This window comes from Mustela lutreola, chromosome 7 (genome assembly GCF_030435805.1).
Source record: "Mustela lutreola isolate mMusLut2 chromosome 7, mMusLut2.pri, whole genome shotgun sequence".
NCBI lineage: Eukaryota > Metazoa > Chordata > Mammalia > Carnivora > Mustelidae > Mustela > Mustela lutreola.
Genome location: NC_081296.1, coordinates 118,697,222 through 118,709,261, shown reverse-complemented (window position 1 = coordinate 118,709,261; position 12,040 = coordinate 118,697,222).

Sequence of the window (12,040 nt, the reverse complement as noted above, 5' to 3'; positions counted from 1 at the left end):
TGATCTGGAGAGCCTCAGAGATTTCAGATGGATATTATCTCCGGTATCACCTCTGAACAATTGGTAATGGCTGCCTGGAACATTGTCTTGAGAAATTGTCTGAAGACCACATTTGGGGAGAATGCTGTGATTATTTATGTCTGCCAATGGCTTAGAAATGCCGAGTGAGGTATACTTGCTACCTTTTATCTGGAAGGAATGCAGCCAGTTCCTTCCAGCTGACAAGCAGCTGGAGCCTGCTGGTAGGGTGTTGGCGGAGGCCACTTACTCATTCATATATTCATTTATTCAACATTCCCAGAATAGCCTCCATGGGCAGCGTGCTGCACTGGAGAGAGACAGGAAGGGATGCGGGAAGAAGTTCCAGGGACCCTCAGAGCTATTTTATAGACCCCAGCATGCTTTGGCACTTCGTTTAGATTCAAATCTGCAAACAATCCCCAAGAAATAAAAATTATTGTCATTTCAGTTTTTCAGGATAGAAAAGTGAGATTCATCTCGGTTTGGGTAATACCTGGTTTAATAATCCCGGCTATAATAACTGACGTGTCCTCAAACGCACAGTCTTCTGCTGAAGGCCTGGAAAAGGACGAAATATTGCAGGTCCAATGCCACTTGCCCTCTTTGTCATGTAACATCAGGCTTCCTGACACACGGTCCAGTTCTCCGCCAAGCTCTAAGTATTACCTAAACTCAAGGAATGTGTCTTTGGTGAACTGGCCCATATTTTATCTCCTTACAAAAGAGCTGCTTAAATATCCCTCGAGTATGCACTTTCTGAATCATTAAGGTCTCAGGGTGCATCAATTACACTAATTTGGGAAAGTGATCACATTCATGCAGGGCAGTTATTTTTAAAGAAAAGACATTTCAGTGTATTGATGGGGAATTGGTGTCCGGAGTATATAGATTTCCAGTTATCCCCTGTCATGGCAAGAGTCCATCGGTTTCCTTTAAGAAATGAAGAGCACATTATGCCTGGTATTAACAAAGATCAATTTCAGGAAAGGAAGACATCCAACACAAGGGAATTGAACTGAGCTGGGAATAGATGACGTAATATTTGAAGTGATAAGGGATAAGTCATGCTGGGACTCCAAGTTCTTATGTAAATGATGATTAAATGGAACCTGTGTCCCTGCCTTTTGCTAAAGGTGATATTTCTTTACTGTAAAGCATAATGTATCTATTTTGGCATTGTCGGTGAAGTATGCAGTCAATAATTGGGCTTCTTAAACATTTCAGAATTCTTTGCTATTAACGTGAAGGGAGGGCCTTATCTTTGCTGCCAACTCATTTCTGCTCTTCAAACCGAAACGACAATCTTGTATAAGAATTTGGCTTTGGGTATTATCTTTCAAGAAAACAGTATTCCAAATTTCAATACAGTGAATAGAGTCACACAGACACCATGAGGATAATATGGGAGATTTGGGAAATAGAGTGAAGATAAACTCTCTGCTGAGATGAGATATGTAATGAAAGAAAAGGAAAAGATGGAGTGAGCAGGAACAACACTGGTGCAGGGTTTCTATTGGCGGCTCTAAAAAAAAAAAAAAATACAACAGCAACTAAACTAGACGTTTTCTTTCTCTTTTGGGGTCTATAAAAGCTATTTAATTATTTAGGTCGATTCATATAGATGTTTAAAGCTGGAAGAGACCTCAGATACCGCAACAGATGAGAAAGCCCAGGGAGGCAGTGTGACTTACAGGGGATCACAGTGTCCCTGTCTCCCAGCTTATAGGTATTTCTTAGTAGCTCAGTTTTTGTTTTTAAGAGGAAATCTTCATTAAACACACACACACACACACACACACACACACACACACACCATTGTTCCAATTCTTTTGATTTTGTTTTTGGTAGTGGTACTGACTTTTGAACATGCACCAAAAACTAACACCATGATTGGATGCCAGAAATGCTAAGTTGGAACTCAAATGAATGCTGAGGTGCTGTTTCCAAGTTGCTCGCAGGCTGGCATTCGTGACATCTCCCACTGACACACAGGGTCATTCAGGAACTAAGAGCTCACCAGAAGACAAGAATCATTTTTATTTTTTTTTTAAGATTTTATTTATTTATTTGACAGAGAGAGATGACAAGCAGGCGGAGAGAGAGGAGAAAGCAGGCTCCCCGCTGAGCAGAGAGCCCGATGCAGGGCTCTATCCCAGGACCCTGAGATCATGACCTGAGCCGAAGGCAGCGGCTTAACCCACTGAGCCACCCAGGCGCCCCAAGAACCTCATTTTTAAAAGAAAGAAATCCATTTCATCATTTTTTCTAGGCTAACCACTAGGTGTGTACTTTGAAGGACATAATGCAAGGTGAGGAGGTAAGCTAGGAGTCAGGATTCTCAGCCTCATAGACACATCCCAGGGTTTTCCTGGACAGGAAAGGGGCTGCCATCATGACACCTAGAATTCCAGATCTAAGTGAGGCTTCCCGAAGCTTTCTTTGGTGTGAGATGCTACTAGCACAATAGTTAGCAGGAAAGGCGGGCAGTGTTTATTAACATGGAACACACAAAGATGGTAGCCCAGAGGCCCGAGCTCCAGTCACAGCCCTGCTATTCACCAGTTCCGTGTCCTCTGGCACGATCTGTTTCCTGCCATTAGGCTCATTGACCTCAAGGTCCGTAAGGACCTGTCATCTATCAGCCCAGTCCAGACCCCTCACTCCCTTTGTCCACCAACCACCATGACCACACCTTGAACCATGCCATCCCACTCCCACTCCCTCTCCCTCTCCCTTCATGTTGTCTGAAATTTGGAATTTTCACTCTTGGCCGTTTCTCTATTTCTCTCACACATGTCAGCAGTCTCAACCAAACACAGTTCTCTGACTCTGCTGGGCCTCCCAGTTCCTTGGGGCTCTGGGGATCCCTCCTTTTCTACTGTTGTTTTTCAGTGATAGTCACTCCACTAACACTCTTCCCACTACCCTCCTGTGCCTACTGAGTGTCACCCTTCCCTTGGCAATCAGCGCTCTGATGATCCCACTCTGGAAATCCAGCCACCCACTTCCTCAAGTTCTGCTACTTAGTGGTGCCTGGGAAGCCTATCATGGAGCCATCCTTACTGCATTATGGATGCCAACCTCTTGGCATCTGGAACTTTTTGGTCTGGTTCCGTAATGACCAATGTAATCCTTTACCACTCCCCTTAGTCGCTCTACCCTGTCCCTATTCCTAGTTTCCATCCCCTCATTTTTGCAACAAATGGCTTGACTTTCTGTTCCCTGAGAAAGACTCAGTAGGGCAGTTCCTGAACTAACCCGAAGTTTCCTGGAGTCTGAGTGACCTGAACCGGGAGACCAGAGGGCAGTTCAGACAGGTGTAGTCTAAGCTTGAGGGAAGACAGGTGGAGCCAGAGGGAAGAGAGGCCAAGACATAGCAGAGAATGGAAAACGAAATGGATAGTTAAGGTAGGTTCCAGCGCAGGAGGTCCTGAAGCTGAGGCAGCAGGATTCATTCAGACCCTCCTCCGGAGGACCCTATCTGTGCTTCGTTGGATTTCTAGTTCATTTCAAATATCACCTAAAGACGTTAGAGTCTCCTCAGCCTGAAAGTCTTAAATTGTCCAAATCACAAGTGAATTTGCTCTGAAAAGCATTTTCAGGTCTAGAGTAAAAGATGCTGGGCAATAAAGTTATATTCTTCATATTGAGCTGGGCTGAGGGAACTCGTCCCTGAAATTTTGCGACTCAAATGGAGCCCTGGCTCAATTATTTTCCCATTTGTTTTCATCATCTGACTTCTCAGCAGGTAGAGACTTTTAGCCTGGGGGAAGATTTTTGGTCAGGCATCCCGCTCAAGGCATGGAGCTGTAAAGACGCTGTCAGATCAGGAGTATGCTGGGTCGAGTGGTCCTTCTGTGGTCAGTTTCACTGCCTCGTCCTCACTTTGTTTTTCCTTTGTGTGTTTTGGGTGATTTACAGAATCCCTAGCAGGGTGGAAGAAACTAATGACCCAGAGCAAAGGGTATCTGCTCATTTGGCTTCTCTTGGTCATAAGATTTTGATGTCTTTTGGCTCTTCCTTGATGCAGGAAAGTAATCAATAGCAAGTTATTTTTTAGTTGCAGCTCATGGGAATCAATTTCTTATTGTGGAAAAATCTCGGTGCACAGACAGGCCCCAGGGACCCTCTGGCCAATGTGAAGGGCTCTGTCCTGCATTAATTTTCCTGGACAAGGTACAGAGGTTGAGCCTTTCCCTGGGCAGCAGCTGGGGCAGTGAGAGAGGAACTGTGAAACGGCTAAGAGGAAGCTTCTATATAGGAGAATGGCAAGATTCTGGCCAACCTCTTAGCTGAATCAGCAACGCTGAAATGCCAGTTGGACCACTGGGCCTCCTTCCTCAAGAGCTGAAGTTGATATCAGATAATGGGCGAGTGGGCAGTGGGCCGATGGCCCTGCCACCAAAGAGAAGAGCCAGTGGTCGGTGGAAAATCTGTGGGCCAAGGCTTCTTGCCACGTATATTTATCTAGTCATGGACATGTTTAACTTTCCAAAACAAAGGCAAGTCAGAAACCCCTCTAAGTGAGTGTTTATTCTTTAATAAGCCAGAATGTTTGTTCTTTAAAGAGTCCTAGACAATTTATCCTGGAACAAAAGTTAACAAATCCTGTTACGTCAGTAAAAATGTTTACCCATTAGGTTCATTGATTTATAATAGAAACCCTCTCCTACTTCCAAAATAGGCTTCAGGGAAAACCACCAAGAGATTTATGCTGGCACTTTCAGCTCCTACCCTCTGTTTTTAAAGTGGGGCTGAGTTCCTTGTTCAAAGTAACTCTGAGTGACCCTTCCTCCATGGCTTTAGCTCTCGCTGGGTTCTGGTCACAAGCCTCCAGGTAATAATGGCCTTCCACTCTTGATAGTTTCTGGGTGCTTCAGCATGCCTTGCTGTCTCTCTTAACCCTGCCCACACCCTAGGAAGAAGGCTTTTTGTTAGAGTTTCCTCACTGAATTCTGTTTCTTGCTGGGATTCTTTCCAACATGTTGGAAAACCTATCTGGTTGTAATACTTACTTAAAACCATCTCTGGGAATGCCTGGCTGGCTCAGTCATTAAGTGTCTGCCTTCAGCTCAGGTCATGATCCCAGGGTCCTAGGATCGAGCCCCACATTGGGCTCCCCATTCAGCAGGAAGCCTGCTTCCTCTGCTGCTTCCCCTGTTTGTGTTCCCTCTCTTGCTAGGTCTCTGTCAAATAAATAAAATCTTTAAAAAAAAAAAACCTCTCGGCCAAGTGTCATCTGTTTATAAAAGGAGCCAGCCCTGATGTGGTGCTTTGCATGTCTGTCCAGTATGATGTTTGTTCAAGCTTCCATTCATGAAATGTGCCTGGGGAAGTAGACATCATCAGTTCCATCTTACAGAGAAGGAAATGGACTCACTGGAGTTTAGGAATGTTTTCGAGCTCCATGACTAATTGGGGTTACACGGGTCAAGATCTCAGCTCTCCAGCAGGCTCTTCTAGCCCAGATGGTTCTGACCCACCAGCAGCCAAAGGAAAAATGGAGGCTTTGCTTTGTTATTTACTCTTCATCAGTTTCTAAAGACTTGAGAGAAATGTTTCTGCTGAAGGGCCACCCTTAGCACAACCTCCAACTTCAAAACAACAGATCTCCTTTCAAGACCATGTGTGATCTTCTTCCCCTTCATTTCCACATAAGAGTCCCCTGCTGCTTTTACAAATCTTCAACCTTTTACATTAGGCTCTGTTTCAAAGGTCTTTCAGAGATCCTGACTGAGAATGGCCGTGCTGGGTTTAGCAAAGGAAGAGAGCTCTCATTTAGTCATTTCAAGTATGTTTCTCTCTTTCTCTGTCTTACTCTCTACCTGTTTCCCTGTTTCTGTGTGTCCCTCTCTTTTTCCTCCCTCTGATCATGACTTTCTTTCGTAAGAGGCCTTATAGGACAGGCTGACAGTCCTTTGTATGCTGGGCACCTAGATACTAACAGTGGGAAGTCGTGGCCACCTCTAGGCCTCTGACCAGAGCCCATTAGAACTGTGATCATGGGGGCGCCTGGGTGGCTCAGTGGGTTAAGCCGCTGCCTTCGGCTCAGGTCATGATCTCGGGGTCCTGGGATCGAGTCCCGCATCAGGCTCTCTGCTCAGCAAGGAGCCTGCTTCCCTCTCTCTCTCTGCCTGCCTCTCCATCTACTTGTGATTTCTCTCTGTCAAATAAATACATAAAATCTTTAAAAAAAAAAAAAAAAGAACTGTGATCATGGAGCCATGGTGGCTCAGCCCCTACCAGAACAGTGGCACTGAAGTAGGGAGGAACAGGGAAGAAAGACCTCAGTCTTTGTTTCTCCTCTCACCTTCTGATCTCCCGCTGGTGCTTCCCAATGGCCAAGACCAACTGTGGGCTAGAGGACAAGGAAGACTGGGTGATGCCACATACAGAGGTAGCTTTTGGGCAAACAGCAAAGTAGAGACAGGCAGACGTGTATGGAAGTAGTGGAAGGGGGCAACAGGTGGGGAACAATAGAAGATACCCAACGTAGTGATGATTCTACCTACCAACAACAGCAAGACTGGTTAGTGGGATGAGTGAAAGACACTTTAGTTCATTACTTCAGCCCCTCTCCCCCAACCCGTTTCCAAACTAGTGTCAAAGCATTTCTTGATGAGTTTTGGGAGTCCAGTGAGTGAGTGTGTCACTCTCTGAAAATTTCGGTTCTCTCCACTCTCTCTGTCCCTTTGCCTTATGTTCTGTTAGGTGAGACCATTGAAGTCATGTTGGGAGTTGTGTCTTTTTCTTCCTCCTGCATTCTTCTCCTTTGCTGACCGCTAAAGAGGAAGACCAATTTTCATCGATAGACCCCCCAGACTCGCCACGGTAGAGGTCTATCCATATGGCAACAACAGATGTGGCAGGCTTGCTTCCAGCCTTCACCTGATACAGGAGATTATCTTACCATCAAGCTGATGAAGGTTAATTATCGGCACCCCCGTCCCACTCACATAGACCCTTGTAAGGGCCCAGAAATTTCATATCCATAATGTTGTATTATTTTCCTTAAAGAAGGCCCTCACAGTTGTACAAATTTCAGGGCCAGAAAACCTGGATCTGTCCATTCGTCTCTATATTTGTCCCTGAAGGTAACCTTTTCTCCCCATGACTGGTTTGGCAGTGTCTGCAGAAGCCAAAGCAGCACTAATTAATACACGATAGCTCTATCGGCAGAGACTCTGGCATATGGTCCAGTCAATGGCCCAAACAAAGGAGCATTTGCAGGTGTCACCACATTCTAATAAAGCTGCGGCAGTGAAACACGGTTGGTGACACGAATGACAAAGGCAGGCTGCTGAGGACTGGCCAGTCACAGATGAAGCTCTGAGGCTCTGCAGCTTAATAAACCTTATACATAACACCAGGGGGGCAGCCCCCCCTCATCGGCTGGCTTGCCCTCTTGCACACCTGCTTTCTGGGGAGGCGTAGTGAGGAGAGCAGGCCTGCTGTGCTAACCTTTCCGGAACAGTACCTGATTCAGGCTGCGGGGAAGCCAGCATGGCCTCAGCACCTGGGTGTGTGTGTGTGTGGACGCCAGCCCTGAGACATGGGGCCCTGGGTTAGGTCACAGAAATGGAGCGGTGGCTAAGGCTGCCAAGCCAGGGCTCAGTCCTGGCCAGTCAGGCGATACAGTGCCTAGAATCCCTTGTGCCATTGGCTTCAAGAGGGACTGGGTTTAAGAGGCAGATGCCTTAATAATGCTGACCCCTCCCTCAAAAAAACCAGCCAAAGACACACTCCAGGTTGAGAAGCTACTAGGCAGCAGCACTGGTGATGAAAAAAAAAAAAATGAACATTTTCTTTATATTGATCTATCATTTCAGTACCTACCCAGAGCCTTATTTAGGGACAGAAGGGGAAGACAAGAGCCATAAGAAGGAGAAAAGAAGAATGCAAGAATATGGCACTCACAAGAGGGATTAAGAGCCAAGGCTCTGGAGGGCTTGATCCCAGCCACATTACCAGCTCTAGCACCTTGCTTGAGAAACTTAACCTCTCTGGGCCTTAGTCTTCCAATTTTGTAGAATAGTAAAAATAGTGCCTCCCCCTACTCCCTGTCAGGATTAAATGAGTTAACACACATATAACCCTGTGAGGGTTCCTAGCCCAGAGGACGGAGCTCAGTAAGTATTAATACAATGTCTTCTGTCCTCCCATAACATCTCAGGCTTGGAGCACCAGCTTAGTTGGAGAAAGCGTGGGCTTTGGGTAGAGAGGACAAGGGCTCTGAGCTTCCCAGCCACAGGGTGCTGGCCTCTTCACTTTCCCCTCAGCATCTTCCATCTGTGAAGTCAGAATCCCAGTAACCTCTGTCTCACCAAGTTCATTCTAAGCAGCAGATGAAGCAGGAATGATGCCTGAGCTTTCCTTCTCTGGGAAGAACAGTGGAACGTTGGTATTATTTGGAAGTCATACAATTATTCAGACACTTGGACTTTGCCTGCCTCCCCGGCTCACACATGAACCTCCTCCAGGACCCTTCCTCTATCCTGCGATTAGGGCTGCGGTGGAGGATGGTCAGGTTCTCCGAGAACAACCAGTCCTACCTCTGCCAGCTCCTGGGACCCTGAAGGGCTCCACTGTGGAGTGAACTCATTGCAGAACCGTCGCTCTCCCCTGGGATGAGGTGCGGCATCATGAGGGGCTCAAAGTGGCATGCGGAGTCCACCAGCTGTCTCGCTGGCTGGGCCTGGAGGGGTTCAGGGAGCAGGTCTGTGTGCTGGGCCTCAAGAACGAGGAAGGCCCACCCTGGCACGTGCTCTGCCTGCCCCTTAACAGCTGGCAGCTCTGCTTAATGAACTGTGCTCAGAGCCACGAGGAAAGGGGCTTTTTGATGGGCAGAGTTATTAGTGCTCCGTTTTAATTATGCCTCCTGGTGTTTTCTCCGCTGCGTTCCTCTCACTTGCCCTGACAGTGCAGCTGGCGTCACCCGCATACTGCCCGGGACAAGCACACTGCACTCCTGTAGGTGGGGACAAGTGCAGGCCGACTGGAAACCAAAGGTCATGAGCCTTCTCTTCCTTGGGTCAACTAAGTAGGCCCTTCTGGCCTTGACTTGTGGGGCCCAGGAAGTGCCTCATGTCAGACTAGCTGACCTTTGGGCAGGAGCTGATTTCTAACCTCTGGTGTAGACAGCCCAATCGTGGAAAGGAAAAGAACAACTTGTCAGGGGCTCCTTCAGGTCCTGTCAACAAGGTGGTAAGAGTGGAGAGAGAAGAGATACACCCAACCCTTCCCAGTAGCTCTGGACACATGGGGCCTGGGCCTTGAGAGGAAGTGTGAGGCGAGAGGGAGGGAGGGGACAGTGGTCTCCTGTAGAAACTGCTCCTGCCTGTCTCGGGTCCAGCACAGAGAGAACTGCTCTCAGAGAATGAGGAGGGATCTCTCAAAAGTAAGAGATTATCGAGGGAGGTTCTGTTGGTGGCAAACTCTCTGGACATTGGTCTGGAAAATGCTTTCCTGTATTCTCAAAAGACACTTTCACAGTGTATAGCATTTTTGATTCTCAGCCTTTTGGGTCTGGGATCCCTCTACTTCCGGCTTCCATGTTGCTGTGGAGGAGGCTTGTGGCTGTCACTTGCTGTTCCTATGATCTAAGTTTCCTTTCTGCCTGCTTTTAAGATCTGTTCTTTGACTTTGGTATGAAAGCTGTTTTACTACAGTGTGTCAGAGTTTGGATTTTTTTTTTTTTTCTTTATTAGCCTGCTTGGGTTTTACTATGTTTCCATCTCTAGAAAGTCCTCAGCCTTCACTCTTCCAATATTGGCTCTTCCCATTTTATATGCACTCTTCTTGGGTCTGTGGTTGACCTCTCTCCTCCATGCTTCCATCTCTCAGGCCTGTATCTATGGGAATCACAGGGGACTGGGGCTGAAGTGTGCTCCCCCAGAAAGAATTTACATTTGCTTCTTCCATCTGCCAGGGATGCTTTCAACATTGGACTGCTCTGAACTAACTTCCCAATAACTAATGTCCGTACTTTTTGGTCTGTAAAGATAGTGTGAATTCCAGCTCCAAACCTGTATGGAAATAGGGAAAATGGGATATTTATTGAGGAGAGATTGTTCTTCTTCCTAGGGCCAAGGCAACTTCAGACGAGTTTCCTTGTTTGTGTCCTTGGGAAGAGCAATACCCCACCCCCCACACACCCCTCCTCTTATTCTTTTGCTGAGAGTGTAATGTGTGGGGAATCCCTGTCATTCCAACTCCCTGCATCCCCAGCATGGTGACAAAACCCAAGACACTGGAATGGATGACGGGGGGCAACGAACCCTTGAGGGCAGTTGCTACCTCCTTCGTCACTTTGTTTTTACATCCTGGGTCTTTATCCACTACCCCAAGGGTTCTGAATTTTTTAAATTGTTATTCAATTTTTTAAATTGTTGTTGTTTGCTTGCTTATTATTTTGGAATGGAAAGGCTGTCAGGATTTCTAGTCCATTATATTTCCAGAAATGGAAGTCCTCATCAACACATACATCCCCTCTGTGAAGAACTTGCCGGCTTCTCACTCTCTTGATCTTCCTTTTATAAGCTCTTCACTGTTGGCGGGGACCCACCCTCCCCACAACAGGAGGCACAAACGGCAATCTGCTATCACGTGGGAAGAAAGTATGGTGTTAAAAGGTCTGTACGTTTATCTCATATATTGCTTAGTTTCTATTTTTTGTATATAGTTTATCACGTGCATATTATATTAGTATAGTAATGCATGCTTGCAATCTATTAATAAACTAATATACATCTTTAACCTGATGGGGTTGGATAGTCATGAAGGTTGAGACACTCTACTATCTTTTGAAGCCCCTGGGAGCCATTCTCTATGTTCTTATGATTTTCGTGGCTGGAGAGAAAACATTCATTCAGAACTTTGCACACACCGAACTCTACTTTTGTCCAAAACCAGAAGGTCTGGCATGGGTTATGACAACACACCTTGTGTCAGTTGGAGCAGGGAATGTGCCTGCTAGGCCCAAGGTGGGGACACTGTGGTTGACCCTTGGATAGCCTGATTCTCTGAAACTCATTTCTGCTCCTCTGCTATACCCTGTAGTTTCTCATCTTAACAGTGCTCTCTACTACATATGTTCTTCCACACCTTTTGACTCAAAATAGAATTGACATGACATATACATATATCTCAGCACCCCCAAAGGCAGTTGACAGCTCCCGGTCCCACTCAGAGCTCTCACGGGTTCTCCTCCTCGTACCTTACCTGGGGCTCTTTGCTCTGAGCTTCCACTGCTCCTCCAGCTCTCCTTGATGCATTTCCTTAGCCTGTCCTTCTTTACTCTCTGTCTGGGGTGTGTTTTCAGGATTCTGAAAACACAGTTCACCCTGGCAGGGGACACAAGCCATAAGAGTTTCAGGAAACCACCTAGCCAAGTGACCACTGCCAAGGATGTCTACCAGCAGGAGTTAGAGAGTCAAAACTTTCTTCCCCATTTTGAAACTCCAGTCTTTTTTTTTTTTAATTTTAAGATTTTATTTATTTATTTGACAGAGACACAGTGATACAGGGAACACAAGCAGAGAGAGTAGGAGAGAGAGAAGCAGGCTTCCCACTGAACAGGGAGCCCAAAGCAGAACTCTATCCCAGGACCCTGGGATCGTGACCTGAGCCAAAGGCAGACACTTAACTGACTGAGCCACCCCGGCACCCCCACTGAGTTCTAGTCTTGAAGTACATTCCTGATGGTGATTCCAGGACCCTTGATTCACAATATGACCCCAAATGGATCATACTGCCAGAAAATGCTGTCTGGAGCTATTTACAGCTTACAGTCTTAGAAGATAGTAAACAGAAGGCTTAGACAACAAATATTATAAAATGTGTGTGTGTGTGTGTGTGTGTGTGTGTGTATAAATTGGTCAAATGCACAGATTTCATGAAGTCCTAAGAAACGTTTTCAGTTTTTATTTTTTAAAAATGTTTTTTTTTTTAAGATTTTATTTATTTATTTGACAGACAGAGATCACAAGTAGGCAGAGAGGCAGGCAGAGAGAGAGGAAGG